This window comes from Pseudophryne corroboree, unplaced genomic scaffold (assembly GCF_028390025.1).
Source record: "Pseudophryne corroboree isolate aPseCor3 unplaced genomic scaffold, aPseCor3.hap2 scaffold_1141, whole genome shotgun sequence".
Lineage (NCBI taxonomy): Eukaryota > Metazoa > Chordata > Amphibia > Anura > Myobatrachidae > Pseudophryne > Pseudophryne corroboree.
Window position 1 is genome coordinate 1 of NW_026967766.1, and position 24726 is coordinate 24726.

General features: G+C 34.5%; 5 non-coding genes across 5 annotated transcripts; all 5 read right to left on the minus strand.

Annotated features, from left to right (window-relative positions):
* Positions 1 to 4964: 4964 nt before the first annotated feature.
* On the minus strand, positions 4965 to 5038 carry TRNAN-AUU (transfer RNA asparagine (anticodon AUU)). Its single transcript has one exon. It is a non-coding gene; the product is annotated as a tRNA-Asn (tRNA).
* Positions 5039 to 6133: 1095 nt separating this feature from the next.
* Positions 6134 to 6207, minus strand: TRNAN-AUU (transfer RNA asparagine (anticodon AUU)). Its single transcript has one exon. It is a non-coding gene; the product is annotated as a tRNA-Asn (tRNA).
* Positions 6208 to 8471: 2264 nt separating this feature from the next.
* On the minus strand, positions 8472 to 8545 carry TRNAY-AUA (transfer RNA tyrosine (anticodon AUA)). The gene has a single exon. It is a non-coding gene; the product is annotated as a tRNA-Tyr (tRNA).
* A 2261-nt stretch (positions 8546 to 10806) lies between these two features.
* Positions 10807 to 10880, minus strand: TRNAN-GUU (transfer RNA asparagine (anticodon GUU)). The gene has a single exon. It is a non-coding gene; the product is annotated as a tRNA-Asn (tRNA).
* A 10428-nt stretch (positions 10881 to 21308) lies between these two features.
* Positions 21309 to 21382, minus strand: TRNAN-GUU (transfer RNA asparagine (anticodon GUU)). The gene has a single exon. It is a non-coding gene; the product is annotated as a tRNA-Asn (tRNA).
* Positions 21383 to 24726: the final 3344 nt, after the last annotated feature.

The following is a 24726-nucleotide window of genomic DNA, read 5'->3' on the forward strand; positions in this document are numbered from 1 at the left end:
TAATCAGAGACTTGGCTTTGTGGACACTTTTCAGAGAACAAATTTGTTAGCATAAAAATAAAGCCAGAAAATGAAGAGCTGTTTAATCACTCGATTGGATTTTTCTGCCAGCATATTTTTTTTCTCTGCAACCCACTGCTAAATTGTGCTTCCTAGCTGTTTTTTATAAAATCACTGAATCAAATCTAACTCTGATTACATCAGAGAAGGCCATGTACCCTACACCATAAGAGGAGGTTTGAAATTTTGACTTGTCTACTTAAATATCACCAAAATCTGATCACAAGGTTAACTACGTCCCTGGGTGGGATTGAACCACCAACCTTTTGGTTAATAGCCAAACACACTAACTGATTGCGCCACAGAGACACTTTGCAAAAGTCCATACTGACAAAGGCTAATAAGCATTCATCTAAAACGTTTCCTAGAAAAACTTTAAAAAGTCAATAATCTGGAGAGTTTTTGTAAGATGTTTCTTCCATCAACCAACGAAGAAACACATTGGTACTTTCCCATGATAAGTGAGTGCTTCAGGATCTCTTGCACTTACATGTGCAGCAGAGTACTGCAATGGAAGCATGCTGGGCCCATAACCCAGAGGTAGACAGATTGAAACTATCCTCTGCTATATGCATTTTTTTGTTTGTTAATTAAAGTAATCCAAAACTGGGATTGATATTTTGGCTCTTTTATTTTTACTTAAAGTACAATAACTTTTACCATTTTAATTTGTTTTAATAGTATATTGACAGTATAGTTTTCTTTCAAAAATCCACTTAATTTTCTTTACCCTGTTATTAAAATGGTAATTGACAAAAAAACTACATTGTCACCAGAAGAGCAATACAAAATGTACAAGTGATATATTAAAATCATCTTTCCAGCTTGAATTTCAATGATGCATTGGGGCAACAATTTTGTGAGAAACATCTTCACCCTTAAATAAAGATTTTCGTAATTCCTTACCTGTGTGCTAATTAGATATCACCTTGTTTTCACATTAAACAGACTTCCACATGAGAAAGCAGCAAGGATGCAGTGGCTTTAATGTTTCCTGGTGTCAACCTGTATTATTTCAGTAGACATTGAAATGAGGATGCATCTTGCTGCCTTTCCAATGAAGCAAGTTTAATTTAGTAATAGGTGAAAAACCATCCTTACAAAGGTGTTAATCAGAGACTTGGCTTTGTGGACACTTTTCAGAGAACACATTTGTTAGCATAAAAATAAATTCCAGAAAATGAAGAGCTGTTTAATCACTCAATTGGATTTTTCTGCCAGCATATTTTTTTTCTCTGCAACCCACTGCTAAATTGTGCTTCCTAGCTGTTTTTTTATAAAATCACTGAATCAAATCTAACTCTGATTACATCAGAGAAGGCCAGGTACCCTACACAATAAGAGGGGGTTTGAAATTTTGACTTGTCTACTTAAATATCACCAAAATCTGATCACAAGGTCAATTACGTCCCTGGGTGGGATTGAACCACCAACCTTTTGGTTAATAGCCAAACACACTAACCGATTGCGCCACCGAGACACTTTGCAAAAAGTACATACTGACAAAGGCTAATAAGCATACATCTAGAACGTTTCCTAGAAAAATATTAAAAAATCAATAATCTGGAGAGTTTTTGTAAGATGTTTCTTCCATCAACCAATGAATAAACACATTGGTACTTTCCCATGATGAGTGAGTGCTTCAGGATCTCTTGCACTTACATGTGCAGCAGAGTACTGCAATGGAAGCATGCTGGACCCATAACCCAGAGGTAGGCAGATTGAAACTATCCTTTGCTATATGCATTTTTTTTTTGTTAATTTAAGTAATCAAAACTGGGATTGATATTTTTGCTCTTTTATTTTTACTTAAAGTACAATAACTTTTACCATTTTAATTTGTTTTAATAGTATATTGACAGTATAGTTTTCATTCAAAAATCCACTTAATTTTCTTTACCCTATTATTAAAATGGTAATTGACAAAACAAACTACATTGTCACCAGAAGAGCAATACAAAATGTACAAGTCATCTTTCCAGCTTGAATTTCAATGATGCATTGGGGCAACAATTTTGTGAGAAACATCTTCACCCTTAAATAAAGATTTTCGTAATTTCTTACCTGTGTGCTAATTAGATATCACCTTGTTTTCACATTAAACAGACTTCCACATGAGAAAGCAGCAAGGATGCAGTGGCTTTAATGTTTCCTGGTGTCAACCTGTATTATTTCAGTAGACATTGAAATGAGGATGCATCTTGCTGCCTTTCCAATGAAGCAAGTTTAATTTAGTAATAGGTGAAAAACCATCCTTACAAAGGTGTTAATCAGAGACTTGGCTTTGTGGACACTTTTCAGAGAACAAATTTGTTAGCATAAAAATAAATTCCAGAAAATGAAGAGCTGTTTAATCACTCAATTGGATTTTTCTGCCAGCATATTTTTTTTCTCTGCAACCCACTGCTAAATTGTGCTTCCTAGCTGTTTTTTTATAAAATCACTGAATCAAATCTAACTCTGATTACATCAGAGAAGGCCAGGTACCCTACACAATAAGAGGGGGTTTGAAATTTTGACTTGTCTACTTAAATATCACCAAAATCTGATCACAAGGTCAATTACGTCCCTGGGTGGGATTGAACCACCAACCTTTTGGTTAATAGCCAAACACACTAACCGATTGCGCCACCGAGACACTTTGCAAACAGTACATACTGACAAAGGCTAATAAGCATACATCTAGAACGTTTCCTAGAAAAATATTAAAAAATCAATAATCTGGAGAGTTTTTGTAAGATGTTTCTTCCATCAACCAATGAATAAACACATTGGTACTTTCCCATGATGAGTGAGTGCTTCAGGATCTCTTGCACTTACATGTGCAGCAGAGTACTGCAATGGAAGCATGCTGGACCCATAACCCAGAGGTAGGCAGATTGAAACTATCCTTTGCTATATGCATTTTTTTTTGTTAATTTAAGTAATCAAAACTGGGATTGATATTTTTGCTCTTTTATTTTTACTTAAAGTACAATAACTTTTACCATTTTAATTTGTTTTAATAGTATATTGACAGTATAGTTTTCTTTCAAAAATCCACTTAATTTTCTTTACCCTATTATTAAAATGGTAATTGACAAAAAAAACTACATTGTCACCAGAAGAGCAATACAAAATGTACAAGTGATATATTAAAATCATCTTTCCAGCTTGAATTTCAATGATGCATTGGGGCAACAATTTTGTGAGAAACATCTTCACCCTTAAATAAAGATTTTCGTAATTTCTTACCTGTGTGCTAATTAGATATCACCTTGTTTTCACATTAAACAGACTTCCACATGAGAAAGCAGCAAGGATGCAGTGGCGTTAATGTTTCCTGGTGTCAACCTGTATTATTTCAGTAGACATTGAAATGAGGATGCATCTTGCTGCCTTTCCAATGAAGCAAGTTTAATTTAGTAATAGGTGAAAAACCATCCCTACAAAGGTGTTAATCAGAGACTTGGCTTTGTGGACACTTTTCAGAGAACAAATTTGTTAGCATAAAAATAAAGCCAGAAAATGAAGAGCTGTTTAATCACGCAATTTGATTTTTTTGCCAGCATATTTCTTTTTCTCTGCAACCCACTGCTAAATTGTGCTTCCTAGATGTTTTTATAAAATCACTGAATCAAATCTAACTCTGATTACATCAGAGAAGGCCAGGTACCCTACACCATAACAGGGGGATATGAAATTTGACTTGTCTACTTAAAGATCACCAAAATCTGATAACAAGGTCAATTAGGTCCCTGGGTGGGATTGAACCACCAACCTTTTGGTTAATAGCTGTACATACTAACTGATTGCGCCACAGAGACACTTTGCAAAAGTCCATACTGACAAAGGCTAATAAGCATTCATCTAAAACGTTTCCTAGAAAAACTTTAAAAAGTCAATAATCTGGAGAGTTTTTGTAAGATGTTTCTTCCATCAACCAACGAAGAAACACATTGGTACTTTCCCATGATGAGTGAGTGCTTCAGGATCTCTTGAACTTACATGTGCAGCAGAGTACTGCAATGGAAGCATGCTGGGCCCATAACCCAGAGGTAGGCAGATTGAAACTATCCTCTGCTATATGCATTTTTTTTTTTTGTTAATTAAAGTAATCCAAAACTGGGATTGATATTTTGTCTCTTTTATTTTTACTTAAAGTACAATAACTTTTACCATTTTAATTTGTTTTAATAGTATATTGACAGTATTGTTTTCTTTCAAAAATCCACTTCATTTTCTTTACCCTATTATTAAAATGGTAATTGACAAAAACAAACTACATTGTCACCAGAAGAGCAATACAAAATGTACAAGTGATATATTAAAATCATCTTTCCAGCTTGAATTTCAATGTTGCATTGGGTCAACAATTTTGTGAGATACATCTTCACCCTTAAATAAAGATTTTCTTAATTCCTTACCTGTGTGCTAATTAGATATCACCTTGTTTTCACATTAAACAGACTTCCACATGAGAAAGCAGCAAGGATGCAGTGGCGTTAATGTTTCCTGGTGTCAACTTGTATTATTTCAGTAGACATTGAAATGAGGATGCATCTTGCTGCCTTTCCAATGAAGCAAGTTTAATTTAGTAATAGGTGAAAAACCATCCTTACAAAGGTGTTAATCAGAGACTTGGCTTTGTGGACACTTTTCAGAGAACAAATTTGTTAGCATAAAAATAAAGCCAGAAAATGAAGAGCTGTTTAATCACTCGATTGGATTTTTCTGCCAGCATATTTTTTTTCTCTGCAACCCACTGCTAAATTGTGCTTCCTAGCTGTTTTTTATAAAATCACTGAATCAAATCTAACTCTGATTACATCAGAGAAGGCCATGTACCCTACACCATAAGATGAGGTTTGAAATTTTGACTTGTCTACTTAAATATCACCAAAATCTGATCACAAGGTTAATTATGTCCCTGGGTGGGATTGAACCACCAACCTTTTGGTTAATAGCCAAACACACTAACCGATTGCACCACAGAGACACTTTGCAAAAGTCCATACTGACAAAGGCTAATAAGCATTCATCTAAAACGTTTCCTAGAAAAACTTTAAAAAGTCAATAATCTGGAGAGTTTTTGTAAGATGTTTCTTCCATCAACCAACGAAGAAACACATTGGTACTTTCCCATGATGAGTGAGTGCTTCAGGATCTCTTGCACTTACATGTGCAGCAGAGTACTGCAATGGAAGTATGCTGGGCCCATAACCCAGAGGTAGGCAGATTGAAACTATCCTCTGCTATATGCATTTTTTTGTTTGTTAATTAAAGTAATCCAAAACTGGGATTGATATTTTGGCTCTTTTATTTTTACTTAAAGTACAATAACTTTTACCATTTTAATTTGTTTTAATAGTATATTGACAGTATAGTTTTCTATCAAAAATCCACTTAATTTTCTTTACCCTGTTATTAAAATGGTAATTGACAAAAAAACTACATTGTCACCAGAAGAGCAATACAAAATGTACAAGTGATATATTAAAATCATCTTTCCAGCTTGAATTTCAATGATGCATTGGGGCAACAATTTTGTGAGAAACATCTTCACCCTTAAATAAAGATTTTCTTAATTCCTTACCTGTGTGCTAATTAGATATCACCTTGTTTTCACATTAAACAGACTTCCACATGAGAAAGCAGCAAGGATGCAGTGGCGTTAATGTTTCCTGGTGTCAACTTGTATTATTTCAGTAGACATTGAAATGAGGATGCATCTTGCTGCCTTTCCAATGAAGCAAGTTTAATTTAGTAATAGGTGAAAAACCATCCTTACAAAGGTGTTAATCAGAGACTTGGCTTTGTGGACACTTTTCAGAGAACAAATTTGTTAGCATAAAAATAAAGCCAGAAAATGAAGAGCTGTTTAATCACTCGATTGGATTTTTCTGCCAGCATATTTTTTTTCTCTGCAACCCACTGCTAAATTGTGCTTCCTAGCTGTTTTTTATAAAATCACTGAATCAAATCTAACTCTGATTACATCAGAGAAGGCCATGTACCCTACACCATAAGATGAGGTTTGAAATTTTGACTTGTCTACTTAAATATCACCAAAATCTGATCACAAGGTTAATTATGTCCCTGGGTGGGATTGAACCACCAACCTTTTGGTTAATAGCCAAACACACTAACCGATTGCACCACAGAGACACTTTGCAAAAGTCCATACTGACAAAGGCTAATAAGCATTCATCTAAAACGTTTCCTAGAAAAACTTTAAAAAGTCAATAATCTGGAGAGTTTTTGTAAGATGTTTCTTCCATCAACCAACGAAGAAACACATTGGTACTTTCCCATGATGAGTGAGTGCTTCAGGATCTCTTGCACTTACATGTGCAGCAGAGTACTGCAATGGAAGTATGCTGGGCCCATAACCCAGAGGTAGGCAGATTGAAACTATCCTCTGCTATATGCATTTTTTTGTTTGTTAATTAAAGTAATCCAAAACTGGGATTGATATTTTGGCTCTTTTATTTTTACTTAAAGTACAATAACTTTTACCATTTTAATTTGTTTTAATAGTATATTGACAGTATAGTTTTCTATCAAAAATCCACTTAATTTTCTTTACCCTGTTATTAAAATGGTAATTGACAAAAAAACTACATTGTCACCAGAAGAGCAATACAAAATGTACAAGTGATATATTAAAATCATCTTTCCAGCTTGAATTTCAATGATGCATTGGGGCAACAATTTTGTGAGAAACATCTTCACCCTTAAATAAAGATTTTCGTAATTCCTTACCTGTGTGCTAATTAGATACCACCTTGTTTTCACATTAAACAGACTTCCACATGAGAAAGCAGCAAGGATGCAGTGGCGTTAATGTTTCCTGGTGTCAACCTGTATTATTTCAGTAGACATTGAAATGAGGATACATCTTGCTGCCTTTCCAATGAAGCAAGTTTAATTTAGTAATAGGTGAAAAACCATCCCTACAAAGGTGTTAATCAGAGACTTGGCTTTGTGGACACTTTTCAGAGAACAAATTTGTTAGCATAAAAATAAAGCCAGAAAATAAAGAGCTGTTTAATCACTCAATTGGATTTTTCTGCCAGCATATTTTTTTTCTCTGCAACCCACTGCTAAATTGTGCTTCCTAGCTGTTTTTATAAAATCACTGAATCAAATCTAACTCTGATTACATCAGAGAAGGCCAGGTACCCTACACCATAACAGGGGGTTTGAAATTTTGACTTGTCTACTTAAAGATCACCAAAATCTGATAACAAGGTCAATTAGGTCCCTGGGTGGGATTGAACCACCAACCTTTTGGTTAATAGCCGTACATACTAACTGATTGCGCCACAGAGACACTTTGCAAAAGTCCATACTGACAAAGGCTAATAAGCATTCATCTAAAACGTTTCCTAGAAAAACTTTAAAAAGTCAATAATCTGGAGAGTTTTTGTAAGATGTTTCTTCCATCAACCAACGAAGAAACACATTGGTACTTTCCCATGATGAGTGAGTGCTTCAGGATCTCTTGAACTTACATGTGCAGCAGAGTACTGCAATGGAAGCATGCTGGGCCCATAACCCAGAGGTAGGCAGATTGAAACTATCCTCTGCTATATGCATTTTTTTTTTGTTAATTAAAGTAATCCAAAACTGGGATTGATATTTTGTCTCTTTTATTTTTACTTAAAGTACAATAACTTTTACCATTTTAATTTGTTTTAATAGTATATTGACAGTATTGTTTTCTTTCAAAAATCCACTTCATTTTCTTTACCCTATTATTAAAATGGTAATTGACAAAAACAAACTACATTGTCACCAGAAGAGCAATACAAAATGTACAAGTGATATATTAAAATCATCTTTCCAGCTTGAATTTCAATGTTGCATTGGGTCAACAATTTTGTGAGAAACATCTTCACCCTTAAATAAAGATTTTCTTAATTCCTTACCTGTGTGCTAATTAGATATCACCTTGTTTTCACATTAAACAGACTTCCACATGAGAAAGCAGCAAGGATGCAGTGGCGTTAATGTTTCCTGGTGTCAACTTGTATTATTTCAGTAGACATTGAAATGAGGATGCATCTTGCTGCCTTTCCAATGAAGCAAGTTTAATTTAGTAATAGGTGAAAAACCATCCTTACAAAGGTGTTAATCAGAGACTTGGCTTTGTGGACACTTTTCAGAGAACAAATTTGTTAGCATAAAAATAAAGCCAGAAAATGAAGAGCTGTTTAATCACTCGATTGGATTTTTCTGCCAGCATATTTTTTTTCTCTGCAACCCACTGCTAAATTGTGCATCCTAGCTGTTTTTTATAAAATCACTGAATCAAATCTAACTCTGATTACATCAGAGAAGGCCAGGTACCCTACACAATAAGAGGGGGTTTGAAATTTTGACTTGTCTACTTAAATATCACCAAAATCTGATCACAAGGTCAATTACGTCCCTGGGTGGGATTGAACCACCAACCTTTTGGTTTATAGCCGAACACACTAACCGATTGCGCCACCGAGACACTTTGTAAACAGTACATACTGACAAAGGCTAATAAGCATACATCTAGAACGTTTCCTAGAAAAATATTAAAAAATCAATAATCTGGAGAGTTTTTGTAAGATGTTTCTTCCATCAACCAATGAATAAACACATTGGTACTTTCCCATGATGAGTGAGTGCTTCAGGATCTCTTGCACTTACATGTGCAGCAGAGTACTGCAATGGAAGCATGCTGGACCCATAACCCAGAGGTAGGCAGATTGAAACTATCCTTTGCTATATGCATTTTTTTTGTTAATTTAAGTAATCAAAACTGGGATTGATATTTTTGCTCTTTTATTTTTACTTAAAGTACAATAACTTTTACCATTTTAATTTGTTTTAATAGTATATTGACAGTATAGTTTTCTTTCAAAAATCCACTTAATTTTCTTTACCCTATTATTAAAATGGTAATTGACAAAAAAAACTACATTGTCACCAGAAGAGCAATACAAAATGTACAAGTGATATATTAAAATCATCTTTCCAGCTTGAATTTCAATGATGCATTGGGGCAACGATTTTGTGAGAAACATCTTCACCCTTAAATAAAGATTTTCTTAATTCCTTACCTGTGTGCTAATTAGATATCACCTTGTTTTCATATTAAACAGACTTTTACATGAGAAAGCAGCAAGGATGCAGTGGCGTTAATGTTTCCTGGTGTCAACCTGTATTATTTCAGTAGACATTGAAATGAGGATGCATCTTGCTGCCTTTCCAATGAAGCAAGTTTAATTTAGTAATAGGTGAAAAACCATCCTTACAAAGGTGTTAATCAGAGACTTGGCTTTGTGGACACTTTTCAGAGAACAAATTTGTTAGCATAAAAATAAAGCAAGAAAATAAAGAGCTGTTTAATCACTCAATTGGATTTTTCTGCCAGCATATTTTTTTTCTCTGCAACCCACTGCTAAATTGTGCTTCCTAGCTGTTTTTATAAAATCACTGAATCAAATCTAACTCTGATTACATCAGAGAAGGCCAAGTACCCTACACCATAACAGGGGGTTTGAAATTTTGACTTGTCTACTTAAAGATCACCAAAATCTGATAACAAGGTCAATTAGGTCCCTGGGTGGGATTAAACCACCAACCTTTTGGTTAAAAGCCATACATACTAACTGATTGCGCCACAGAGACACTTTGCAAATTTCCATACTGACAAAGGCTAATAAGCATTCATCTAAAACGTTTCCTAGAAAAACTTTAAAATGTCAATAATCTGGAGAGTTTTTGTAAGATGTTTCTTCCATCAACCAACGAAGAAACACATTGGTACTTTCCCATGATGAGTGAGTGCTTCAGGATCTCTTGCACTTACATGTGCAGCAGAGTACTGCAATGGAAGCATGCTGGGCCCATAACCCAGAGGTAGGCAGATTGAAACTATCCTCTGCTATATGCATTTTTTTTTGTTAATTAAAGTAATCCAAAACTGGGATTGATATTTTGTCTCTTTTATTTTTACTTAAAGTACAATAACTTTTACCATTTTAATTTGTTTTAATAGTATATTGACAGTATTGTTTTCTTTCAAAAATCCACTTCATTTTCTTTACCCTATTATTAAAATGGTAATTGACAAAAACAAACTACATTGTCACCAGAAGAGCAATACAAAATGTACAAGTGATATATTAAAATCATCTTTCCAGCTTGAATTTCAATGATGCATTGGGTCAACAATTTTGTGAGAAACATCTTCACCCTTAAATAAAGATTTTCTTAATTCCTTACCTGTGTGCTAATTAGATATCACCTTGTTTTCACATTAAACAGACTTCCACATGAGAAAGCAGCAAGGATGCAGTGGCGTTAATGTTTCCTGGTGTCAACTTGTATTATTTCAGTAGACATTGAAATGAGGATGCATCTTGCTGCCTTTCCAATGAAGCAAGTTTAATTTAGTAATAGGTGAAAAACCATCCTTACAAAGGTGTTAATCAGAGACTTGGCTTTGTGGACACTTTTCAGAGAACAAATTTGTTAGCATAAAAATAAAGCCAGAAAATGAAGAGCTGTTTAATCACTCGATTGGATTTTTCTGCCAGCATATTTTTTTTCTCTGCAACCCACTGCTAAATTGTGCTTCCTAGCTGTTTTTTATAAAATCACTGAATCAAATCTAACTCTGATTACATCAGAGAAGGCCATGTACCCTACACCATAAGAGGAGGTTTGAAATTTTGACTTGTCTACTTAAATATCACCAAAATCTGATCACAAGGTTAATTACGTCCCTGGGTGGGATTGAACCACCAACCTTTTGGTTAACAGCCAAACACACTAACCGATTGCGCCACAGAGACACTTTGCAAAAAGTACATACTGACAAAGGCTAATAAGCATACATCTAGAACGTTTCCTAGAAAAACATTAAAAAATCAATAATCTGGAGAGTTTTTGTAAGATGTTTCTTCCATCAACCAACGAATAAACACATTGGTACTTTCCCATGATGAGTGAGTGCTTCAGGATCTCTTGCACTTACATGGGCAGCAGAGTACTGCAATGGAAGCATGCTGGACCCATAACCCAGAGGTAGGCAGATTGAAACTATCCTTTGCTATATGCATTTTTTTTGTTAATTTAAGTAATCAAAACTGGGATTGATATTTTTGCTCTTTTATTTTTACTTAAAGTACAATAACTTTTACCATTTTAATTTGTTTTAATAGTATATTGACAGTATAGTTTTCTTTCAAAAATCCACTTAATTTTCTTTACCCTGTTATTAAAATGGTAATTGACAAAAAAACTACATTGTCACCAGAAGAGCAATACAAAATGTACAAGTGATATATTAAAATCATCTTTCCAGCTTGAATTTCAATGATGCATTGGGGCAACAATTTTGTGAGAAACATCTTCACCCTTAAATAAAGATTTTCGTAATTCCTTACCTGTGTGCTAATTAGATATCACCTTGTTTTCACATTAAACAGACTTCCATGTGAGAAAGCAGCAAAGATGCAGTGGCGTTAATGTTTCCTGGTGTCAACCTGTATTATTTCAGTAGACATTGAAATGAGGATGCATCTTGCTGCCTTTCCAATGAAGCAAGTTTAATTTAGTAATAGGTGAAAAACCATCCTTACAAAGGTGTTAATCAGAGACTTGGCTTTGTGGACACTTTTCAGAGAACAAATTTGTTAGCATAAAAATAAATTCCAGAAAATGAAGAGCTGTTTAATCACTCAATTGGATTTTTCTGCCAGCATATTTTTTTTCTCTGCAACCCACTGCTAAATTGTGCTTCCTAGCTGTTTTTTATAAAATCACTGAATCAAATCTAACTCTGATTACATCAGAGAAGGCCAGGTACCCTACACAATAAGAGGGGGTTTGAAATTTTGACTTGTCTACTTAAATATCACCAAAATCTGATCACAAGGTCAATTACGTCCCTGGGTGGGATTGAACCACCGACCTTTTGGTTAATAGCCGAACACACTAACCGATTGCGCCACCAAGACACTTTGCAAACAGTACATACTAACAAAGGCTAATAAGCATACATCTAGAACGTTTCCTAGAAAAATATTAAAAAATCAATAATCTGGAGAGTTTTTGTAAGATGTTTCTTCCATCAACCAATGAATAAACACATTGGTACTTTCCCATGATGAGGGAGTGCTTCAGGATCTCTTGCACTTACATGTGCAGCAGAGTACTGCAATGGAAGCATGCTGGACCCATAACCCAGAGGTAGGCAGATTGAAACTATCCTTTGCTATATGCATTTTTTTTTGTTAATTTAAGTAATCAAAACTGGGATTGATATTTTTGCTCTTTTATTTTTACTTAAAGTACAATAACTTTTACCATTTTAATTTGTTTTAATAGTATATTGACAGTATAGTTTTCTTTCAAAAATCCACTTAATTTTCTTTACCCTATTATTAAAATGGTAATTGACAAAAAAAACTACATTGTCACCAGAAGAGCAATACAAAATGTACAAGTGATATATTAAAATCATCTTTCCAGCTTGAATTTCAATGATGCATTGGGGCAACAATTTTGTGAGAAACATATTCACCCTTAAATAAAGATTTTCGTAATTTCTTACCTGTGTGCTAATTAGATATCACCTTGTTTTCACATTAAACAGACTTCCACATGAGAAAGCAGCAAGGATGCAGTGGCGTTAATGTTTCCTGGTGTCAACCTGTATTATTTCAGTAGACATTGAAATGAGGATGCATCTTGCTGCCTTTCCAATGAAGCAAGTTTCATTTAGTAATAGGTGAAAAACCATCCCTACAAAGGTGTTAATCAGAGACTTGGCTTTGTGGACACTTTTCAGAGAACAAATTTGTTAGCATAAAAATAAAGCCAGAAAATGAAGAGCTGTTTAATCACGCAATTAGATTTTTTTGCCAGCATATTTCTTTTTCTCTGCAACCCACTGCTAAATTGTGCTTCCTAGATGTTTTTATAAAATCACTGAATCAAATCTAACTCTGATTACATCAGAGAAGGCCAGGTACCCTACACCATAACAGGGGGTATGAAATTTGACTTGTCTACTTAAAGATCACCAAAATCTGATAACAAGGTCAATTAGGTCCCTGGGTGGGATTGAACCACCAACCTTTTGGTTAATAGCCGTACATACTAACTGATTGCGCCACAGAGACACTTTGCAAAAGTTCATACTGACAAAGGCTAATAAGCATTCATCTAAAACGTTTCCTAGAAAAACTTTAAAAAGTCAATAATCTGGAGAGTTTTTGTAAGATGTTTCTTCCATCAACCAACGAAGAAACACATTGGTACTTTCCCATGATGAGTGAGTGCTTCAGGATCTCTTGCACTTACATGTGCAGCAGAGTACTGCAATGGAAGCATGCTGGGCCCATAACCCAGAGGTAGGCAGATTGAAACTATCCTCTGCTATATGCATTTTTTTTTGTTAATTAAAGTAATCCAAAACTGGGATTGATATTTTGGCTCTTTTATTTTTACTTAAAGTACAATAACTTTTACCATTTTAATTTGTTTTAATAGTATATTGACAGTATTGTTTTCTTTCAAAAATCCACTTCATTTTCTTTACCCTATTATTAAAATGGTAATTGACAAAAACAAACTACATTGTCACCAGAAGAGCAATACAAAATGTACAAGTGATATATTAAAATCATCTTTCCAGCTTGAATTTCAATGATGCATTGGGGCAACGATTTTGTGAGAAACATCTTCACCCTTAAATAAAGATTTTCTTAATTCCTTACCTGTGTGCTAATTAGATATCACCTTGTTTTCATATTAAACAGACTTTTACATGAGAAAGCAGCAAGGATGCAGTGGCGTTAATGTTTCCTGGTGTCAACCTGTATTATTTCAGTAGACATTGAAATGAGGATGCATCTTGCTGCCTTTCCAATGAAGCAAGTTTAATTTAGTAATAGGTGAAAAACCATCCTTACAAAGGTGTTAATCAGAGACTTGGCTTTGTGGACACTTTTCAGAGAACAAATTTGTTAGCATAAAAATAAAGCCAGAAAATAAAGAGCTGTTTAATCACTCAATTGGATTTTTCTGCCAGCATATTTTTTTTCTCTGCAACCCACTGCTAAATTGTGCTTCCTAGCTGTTTTTATAAAATCACTGAATCAAATCTAACTCTGATTACATCAGAGAAGGCCAAGTACCCTACACCTTAACAGGGGGTTTGAAATTTTGACTTGTCTACTTAAAGATCACCAAAATCTGATAACAAGGTCAATTAGGTCCCTAGGTGGGATTAAACCACCAACCTTTTGGTTAAAAGCCGTACATACTAACTGATTGCGCCACAGAGACACTTTGCAAATTTCCATACTGACAAAGGCTAATAAGCATTCATCTAAAACGTTTCCTAGCAAAACTTTAAAAAGTCAATAATCTGGAGAGTTTTTGTAAGATGTTTCTTCCATCAACCAACGAAGAAACACATTGGTACTTTCCCATGATGAGTGAGTGCTTCAGGATCTCTTGAACTTACATGTGCAGCAGAGTACTGCAATGGAAGCATGCTGGGCCCATAACCCAGAGGTAGGCAGATTGAAACTATCCTCTGCTATATGCATTTTTTTTTTGTTAATTAAAGTAATCCAAAACTGGGATTGATATTTTGTCTCTTTTATTTTTACTTAAAGTACAATAACTTTTACCATTTTAATTTGTTTTAATAGTATATTGACAGTATTGTTTTCTTTCAAAAATCCACTTAATTTTCTTTACCCTATTATTAAAATGGTAATTGACAAAAACAAACTACATTGTCACCAGAAGAGCAATACAAAATGTACAAGTGATATATTAAAATCATCTTTCCAGCTTGAATTTCAATGATGCATTGGGTCAACAATTTTGTGAGAAACATCTTCACCCTTAAATAAAGATTTTCTTAATTCCTTACCTGTGTGCTAATTAGATATCACCTTGTTTTCACATTAAACAGACTTCCACATGAGAAAGCAGCAAGGATGCAGTGGCGTTAATGTTTCCTGGTGTCAACTTGTATTATTTCAGTAGACATTGAAATGAGGATGCATCTTGCTGCCTTTCCAATGAAGCAAGTTTAATTTAGTAATAGGTGAAAAACCATCCTTACAAAGGTGTTAATCAGAGACTTGGCTTTGTGGACACTTTTCAGAGAACAAATTTGTTAGCATAAAAATAAAGCCAGAAAATGAAGAGCTGTTTAATCACTCGATTGGATTTTTCTGCCAGCATATTTTTTTTCTCTGCAACCCACTGCTAAATTGTGCTTCCTAGCTGTTTTTTATAAAATCACTGAATCAAATCTAACTCTGATTACATCAGAGAAGGCCATGTACCCTACACCATAAGAGGAGGTTTGAAATTTTGACTTGTCTACTTAAATATCACCAAAATCTGATCACAAGGTTAATTACGTCCCTGGGTGGGATTGAACCACCAACCTTTTGGTTAATAGCCGAACACACTAACCGATTGCGCCACAGAGACACTTTGCAAACAGTACATACTGACAAAGGCTAATAAGCATACATCTAGAACGTTTCCTAGAAAAACATTAAAAAATCAATAATCTGGAGAGTTTTTGTAAGATGTTTCTTCCATCAACCAATGAATAAACACATTGGTACTTTCCCATGATGAGTGAGTGCTTCAGGATCTCTTGCACTTACATGTGCAGCAGAGTACTGCAATGGAAGCATGCTGGACCCATAACCCAGAGGTAGGCAGATTGAAACTATCCTTTGTTATATGCATTTTTTTTTGTTAATTTAAGTAATCAAAACTGGGATTGATATTTTTGCTCTTTTATTTTTACTTAAAGTACAATAACTTTTACCATTTTAATTTGTTTTAATAGTATATTGACAGTATAGTTTTCTTTCAAAAATCCGCTTAATTTTCTTTACCCTATTATTAAAATGGTAATTGACAAAAAAAACTACATTGTCACCAGAAGAGCAATACAAAATGTACAAGTGATATATTAAAATCATCTTTCCAGCTTGAATTTCAAAGATGCATTGGGGCAACAATTTTGTGAGAAACATCTTCACCCTTAAATAAAGATTTTCGGAATTTCTTACCTGTGTGCTAATTAGATATCACCTTGTTTTCACATTAAACAGACTTCCACATGAGAAAGCAGCAAGGATGCAGTGGCGTTAATGTTTCCTGGTGTCAACTTGTATTATTTCAGTAGACATTGAAATGAGGATGCATCTTGCTGCCTTTCCAATGAAGCAAGTTTAATTTAGTAATAGGTGAAAAACCATCCCTACAAAGGTGTTAATCAGAGACTTGGCTTTGTGGACACTTTTCAGAGAACAAATTTGTTAGCATAAAAATAAAGCCAGAAAATGAAGAGCTGTTTAATCACGCAATTTGATTTTTTTGCCAGCATATTTCTTTTTCTCTGCAACCCACTGCTAAATTGTGCTTCCTAGATGTTTTTATAAAATCACTGAATCAAATCTAACTCTGATTACATCAGAGAAGGCCAGGTACCCTACACCATAACAGGGGGTATGAAATTTGACTTGTCTACTTAAATATCACCAAAATCTGATAACAAGGTCAATTGGTGGGATTGAACCACCAACCTTTTGGTTAATAGCCGTACATACTAACTGATTGCGCCACAGAGACACTTTGCAAAAGTTCATACTGACAAAGGCTAATAAGCATTCATCTAAAACGTTTCCTAGAAAAACTTTAAAATGTCAATTATCTGGAGAGTTTTTGTAAGATGTTTCTTCCATCAACCAACGAAGAAACACATTGGTACTTTCCCATGATGAGTGAGTGCTTCAGGATCTCTTGCACTTACATGTGCAGCAGAGTACTGCAATGGAAGCATGCTGGGCCCATAACCCAGAGGTAGGCAGATTGAAACTATCCTCTGCTATATGCATTTTTTTTTGTTAATTAAAGTAATCCAAAACTCGGATTGATATTTTGTCTCTTTTATTTTTACTTAAAGTACAATAACTTTTACCATTTTAATTTGTTTTAATAGTATATTGACAGTATTGTTTTCTTTCAAAAATCCACTTCATTTTCTTAACCCTATTATTAAAATGGTAATTGACAAAAACAAACTACATTGTCACCAGAAGAGCAATACAAAATGTACAAGTGATATATTAAAATCATCTTTCCAGCTTGAATTTCAATGATGCATTGGGTCAACAATTTTGTGAGAAACATCTTCACCCTTAAATAAAGATTTTCTTAATTCCTTACCTGTGTGCTAATTAGATATCACCTTGTTTTCACATTAAACAGACTTCCACATGAGAAAGCAGCAAGGATGCAGTGGCGTTAATGTTTCCTGGTGTCAACTTGTATTATTTCAGTAGACATTGAAATGAGGATGCATCTTGCTGCCTTTCCAATGAAGCAAGTTTAATTTAGTAATAGGTGAAAAACCATCCTTACAAAGGTGTTAATCAGAGACTTGGCTTTGTGGACACTTTTCAGAGAACAAATTTGTTAGCATAAAAATAAAGCCAGAAAATGAAGAGCTGTTTAATCACTCGATTGGATTTTTCTGCCAGCAAATTTTTTTTCTCTGCAACCCACTGCTAAATTGTGCTTCCTAGCTGTTTTTTATAAAATCACTGAATCAAATCTAACTCTGATTACATCAGAGAAGGCCATGTACCCTACACCATAAGAGGAGGTTTGAAATTTTGACTTGTCTACTTAAATATCACCAAAATCTGATCACAAGGTTAATTACATCCCTGGGTGGGATTGAACCACCAACCTTTTGGTTAACAGCCAAACACACTAACCGATTGCGCCACAGAGACACTTTGCAAAAAGTACATACTGACAAAGGCTAATAAGCATACATCTAGAACGTTTCCTAGAAAAACATTAAAAAATCAATAATCTGGAGAGTTTTTGTAAGATGTTTCTTCCATCAACCAACGAATAAACACATTGGTACTTTCCCATGATGAGTGAGTGCTTCAGGATCTCTTGCACTTACATGGGCAGCAGAGTACTGCAATGGAAGCATGCTGGACCCATAACCCAGAGGTAGGCAGATTGAAACTATCCTTTGCTATATGCATTTTTTTTGTTAATTTAAGTAATCAAAACTGGGATTGATATTTTTGCTCTTTTATTTTTACTTAAAGTACAATAACTTTTACCATTTTAATTTGTTTTAATAGTATATTGACAGTATAGTTTTCTTTCAAAAATCCACTTAATTTTCTTTACCCTGTTATTAAAATGGTAATTGACAAAAAAACTACATTGTCACCAGAAGAGCAATACAAAATGTACAAGTGATATATTAAAATCATCTTTCCAGCTTGAATTTCAATGATGCATTGGGGCAACAATTTTGTGAGAAACATCTTCACCCTTAAATAAAGATTTTCGTAATTCCTTACCTGTGTGCTAATTAGATATCACCTTGTTTTCACATTAAACAGACTTCCATGTGAGAAAGCAGCAAAGATGCAGTGGCGTTAATGTTTCCTGGTGTCAACCTGTATTATTTCAGTAGACATTGAAATGAGGATGCATCTTGCTGCCTTTCCAATGAAGCAAGTTTAATTTAGTAATAGGTGAAAAACCATCCTTACAAAGGTGTTAATCAGAGACTTGGCTTTGTGGACACTTTTCAGAGAACAAATTTGTTAGCATAAAAATAAATTCCAGAAAATGAAGAGCTGTTTAATCACTCAATTGGATTTTTCTGCCAGCATATTTTTTTTCTCTGCAACCCACTGCTAAATTGTGCTTCCTAGCTGTTTTTTATAAAATCACTGAATCAAATCTAACTCTGATTACATCAGAGAAGGCCAGGTACCCTACACAATAAGAGGGGGTTTGAAATTTTGACTTGTCTACTTAAATATCACCAAAATCTGATCACAAGGTCAATTACGTCCCTGGGTGGGATTGAACCACCAACCTTTTGGTTAATAGCCGAACACACTAACCGATTGCGCCACCGAGACACTTTGCAAACAGTACATACTGACAAAGGCTAATAAGCATACATCTAGAACGTTTCCTAGAAAAATATTAAAAAATCAATAATCTGGAGAGTTTTTGTAAGATGTTTCTTCCATCAACCAATGAATAAACACATTGGTACTTTCCCATGATGAGGGAGTGCTTCAGGATCTCTTGCACTTACATGTGCAGCAGAGTACTGCAATGGAAGCATGCTGGACCCATAACCCAGAGGTAGGCAGATTGAAACTATCCTTTGCTATATGCATTTTTTTTGGTTAATTTAAGTAATCAAAACTGGGATTGATATTTTTGCTCTTTTATTTTTACTTAAAGTACAATAACTTTTACCATTTTAATTTGTTTTAATAGTATATTGACAGTATAGTTTTCTTTCAAAAATCCACTTAATTTTCTTTACCCTATTATTAAAATGGTAATTGACAAAAAAAACTACATTGTCACCAGAAGAGCAATACAAAATGTACAAGTGATATATTAAAATCATCTTTCCAGCTTGAATTTCAATGATGCATTGGGGCAACAATTTTGTGAGAAACATCTTCACCCTTAAATAAAGATTTTCGTAATTTCTTACCTGTGTGCTAATTAGATATCACCTTGTTTTCACATTAAACAGACTTCCACATGAGAAAGCAGCAAGGATGCAGTGGCGTTAATGTTTCCTGGTGTCAACCTGTATTATTTCAGTAGACATTGAAATGAGGATGCATCTTGCTGCCTTTCCAATGAAGCAAGTTTAATTTAGTAATAGGTGAAAAACCATCCCTACAAAGGTGTTAATCAGAGACTTGGCTTTGTGGACACTTTTCAGAGAACAAATTTGTTAGCATAAAAATAAAGCCAGAAAATGAAGAGCTGTTTAATCACGCAATTTGATTTTTTTGCCAGCATATTTCTTTTTCTCTGCAACCCACTGCTAAATTGTGCTTCCTAGATGTTTTTATAAAATCACTGAATCAAATCTAACTCTGATTACATCAGAGAAGGCCAGGTACCCTACACCATAACAGGGGGTATGAAATTTGACTTGTCTACTTAAAGATCACCAAAATCTGATAACAAGGTCAATTAGGTCCCTGGGTGGGATTGAACCAACAACCTTTTGGTTAATAGCCGTACATACTAACTGATTGCGCCACAGAGACACTTTGCAAAAGTTCATACTGACAAAGGCTAATAAGCATTCATCTAAAACGTTTCCTAGAAAAACTTTAAAAAGTCAATAATCTGGAGAGTTTTTGTAAGATGTTTCTTCCATCAACCAACGAAGAAACACATTGGTACTTTCCCATGATGAGTGAGTGCTTCAGGATCTCTTGCACTTACATGTGCAGCAGAGTACTGCAATGGAAGCATGCTGGGCCCATAACCCAGAGGTAGGCAGATTGAAACTATCCTCTGCTATATGCATTTTTTTTTGTTAATTAAAGTAATCCAAAACTGGGATTGATATTTTGTCTCTTTTATTTTTACTTAAAGTACAATAACTTTTACCATTTTAATTTGTTTTAATAGTATATTGACAGTATTGTTTTCTTTCAAAAATCCACTTCATTTTCTTTACCCTATTATTAAAATGGTAATTGACAAAAACAAACTACATTGTCACCAGAAGAGCAATACAAAATGTACAAGTGATATATTAAAATCATCTTTCCAGCTTGAATTTCAATGATGCATTGGGTCAACAATTTTGTGAGAAACATCTTCACCCTTAAATAAAGATTTTCTTAATTCCTTACCTGTGTGCTAATTAGATATCACCTTGTTTTCACATTAAACAGACTTCCACATGAGAAAGCAGCAAGGATGCAGTGGCGTTAATGTTTCCTGGTGTCAACTTGTATTATTTCAGTAGACATTGAAATGAGGATGCATCTTGCTGCCTTTCCAATGAAGCAAGTTTAATTTAGTAATAGGTGAAAAACCATCCTTACAAAGGTGTTAATCAGAGACTTGGCTTTGTGGACACTTTTCAGAGAACAAATTTGTTAGCATAAAAATAAAGCCAGAAAATGAAGAGCTGTTTAATCACTCGATTGGATTTTTCTGCCAGCATATTTTTTTTCTCTGCAACCCACTGCTAAATTGTGCTTCCTAGCTGTTTTTTATAAAATCACTGAATCAAATCTAACTCTGATTACATCAGAGAAGGCCATGTACCCTACACCATAAGAGGAGGTTTGAAATTTTGACTTGTCTACTTAAATATCACCAAAATCTGATCACAAGGTTAATTACGTCCCTGGGTGGGATTGAACCACCAACCTTTTGGTTAACAGCCAAACACACTAACCGATTGCGCCACAGAGACACTTTGCAAAAAGTACATACTGACAAAGGCTAATAAGCATACATCTAGAACGTTTCCTAGAAAAACATTAAAAAATCAATAATCTGGAGAGTTTTTGTAAGATGTTTCTTCCATCAACCAACGAATAAACACATTGGTACTTTCCCATGATGAGTGAGTGCTTCAGGATCTCTTGCACTTACATGGGCAGCAGAGTACTGCAATGGAAGCATGCTGGACCCATAACCCAGAGGTAGGCAGATTGAAACTATCCTTTGCTATATGCATTTTTTTTGTTAATTTAAGTAATCAAAACTGGGATTGATATTTTTGCTCTTTTATTTTTACTTAAAGTACAATAACTTTTACCATTTTAATTTGTTTTAATAGTATATTGACAGTATAGTTTTCTTTCAAAAATCCACTTAATTTTCTTTACCCTGTTATTAAAATGGTAATTGACAAAAAAACTACATTGTCACCAGAAGAGCAATACAAAATGTACAAGTGATATATTAAAATCATCTTTCCAGCTTGAATTTCAATGATGCATTGGGGCAACAATTTTGTGAGAAACATCTTCACCCTTAAATAAAGATTTTCGTAATTCCTTACCTGTGTGCTAATTAGATATCACCTTGTTTTCACATTAAACAGACTTCCATGTGAGAAAGCAGCAAAGATGCAGTGGCGTTAATGTTTCCTGGTGTCAACCTGTATTATTTCAGTAGACATTGAAATGAGGATGCATCTTGCTGCCTTTCCAATGAAGCAAGTTTAATTTAGTAATAGGTGAAAAACCATCCTTACAAAGGTGTTAATCAGAGACTTGGCTTTGTGGACACTTTTCAGAGAACAAATTTGTTAGCATAAAAATAAATTCCAGAAAATGAAGAGCTGTTTAATCACTCAATTGGATTTTTCTGCCAGCATATTTTTTTTCTCTGCAACCCACTGCTAAATTGTGCTTCCTAGCTGTTTTTTATAAAATCACTGAATCAAATCTAACTCTGATTACATCAGAGAAGGCCAGGTACCCTACACAATAAGAGGGGGTTTGAAATTTTGACTTGTCTACTTAAATATCACCAAAATCTGATCACAAGGTCAATTACGTCCCTGGGTGGGATTGAACCACCGACCTTTTGGTTAATAGCCGAACACACTAACCGATTGCGCCACCAAGACACTTTGCAAACAGTACATACTAACAAAGGCTAATAAGCATACATCTAGAACGTTTCCTAGAAAAATATTAAAAAATCAATAATCTGGAGAGTTTTTGTAAGATGTTTCTTCCATCAACCAATGAATAAACACATTGGTACTTTCCCATGATGAGGGAGTGCTTCAGGATCTCTTGCACTTACATGTGCAGCAGAGTACTGCAATGGAAGCATGCTGGACCCATAACCCAGAGGTAGGCAGATTGAAACTATCCTTTGCTATATGCATTTTTTTTTGTTAATTTAAGTAATCAAAACTGGGATTGATATTTTTGCTCTTTTATTTTTACTTAAAGTACAATAACTTTTACCATTTTAATTTGTTTTAATAGTATATTGACAGTATAGTTTTCTTTCAAAAATCCACTTAATTTTCTTTACCCTATTATTAAAATGGTAATTGACAAAAAAAACTACATTGTCACCAGAAGAGCAATACAAAATGTACAAGTGATATATTAAAATCATCTTTCCAGCTTGAATTTCAATGATGCATTGGGGCAACAATTTTGTGAGAAACATATTCACCCTTAAATAAAGATTTTCGTAATTTCTTACCTGTGTGCTAATTAGATATCACCTTGTTTTCACATTAAACAGACTTCCACATGAGAAAGCAGCAAGGATGCAGTGGCGTTAATGTTTCCTGGTGTCAACCTGTATTATTTCAGTAGACATTGAAATGAGGATGCATCTTGCTGCCTTTCCAATGAAGCAAGTTTAATTTAGTAATAGGTGAAAAACCATCCCTACAAAGGTGTTAATCAGAGACTTGGCTTTGTGGACACTTTTCAGAGAACAAATTTGTTAGCATAAAAATAAAGCCAGAAAATGAAGAGCTGTTTAATCACGCAATTAGATTTTTTTGCCAGCATATTTCTTTTTCTCTGCAACCCACTGCTAAATTGTGCTTCCTAGATGTTTTTATAAAATCACTGAATCAAATCTAACTCTGATTACATCAGAGAAGGCCAGGTACCCTACACCATAACAGGGGGTATGAAATTTGACTTGTCTACTTAAAGATCACCAAAATCTGATAACAAGGTCAATTAGGTCCCTGGGTGGGATTGAACCACCAACCTTTTGGTTAATAGCCGTACATACTAACTGATTGCGCCACAGAGACACTTTGCAAAAGTTCATACTGACAAAGGCTAATAAGCATTCATCTAAAACGTTTCCTAGAAAAACTTTAAAAAGTCAATAATCTGGAGAGTTTTTGTAAGATGTTTCTTCCATCAACCAACGAAGAAACACATTGGTACTTTCCCATGATGAGTGAGTGCTTCAGGATCTCTTGCACTTACATGTGCAGCAGAGTACTGCAATGGAAGCATGCTGGGCCCATAACCCAGAGGTAGGCAGATTGAAACTATCCTCTGCTATATGCATTTTTTTTTGTTAATTAAAGTAATCCAAAACTGGGATTGATATTTTGGCTCTTTTATTTTTACTTAAAGTACAATAACTTTTACCATTTTAATTTGTTTTAATAGTATATTGACAGTATTGTTTTCTTTCAAAAATCCACTTCATTTTCTTTACCCTATTATTAAAATGGTAATTGACAAAAACAAACTACATTGTCACCAGAAGAGCAATACAAAATGTACAAGTGATATATTAAAATCATCTTTCCAGCTTGAATTTCAATGATGCATTGGGGCAACGATTTTGTGAGAAACATCTTCACCCTTAAATAAAGATTTTCTTAATTCCTTACCTGTGTGCTAATTAGATATCACCTTGTTTTCATATTAAACAGACTTTTACATGAGAAAGCAGCAAGGATGCAGTGGCGTTAATGTTTCCTGGTGTCAACCTGTATTATTTCAGTAGACATTGAAATGAGGATGCATCTTGCTGCCTTTCCAATGAAGCAAGTTTAATTTAGTAATAGGTGAAAAACCATCCTTACAAAGGTGTTAATCAGAGACTTGGCTTTGTGGACACTTTTCAGAGAACAAATTTGTTAGCATAAAAATAAAGCCAGAAAATAAAGAGCTGTTTAATCACTCAATTGGATTTTTCTGCCAGCATATTTTTTTTCTCTGCAACCCACTGCTAAATTGTGCTTCCTAGCTGTTTTTATAAAATCACTGAATCAAATCTAACTCTGATTACATCAGAGAAGGC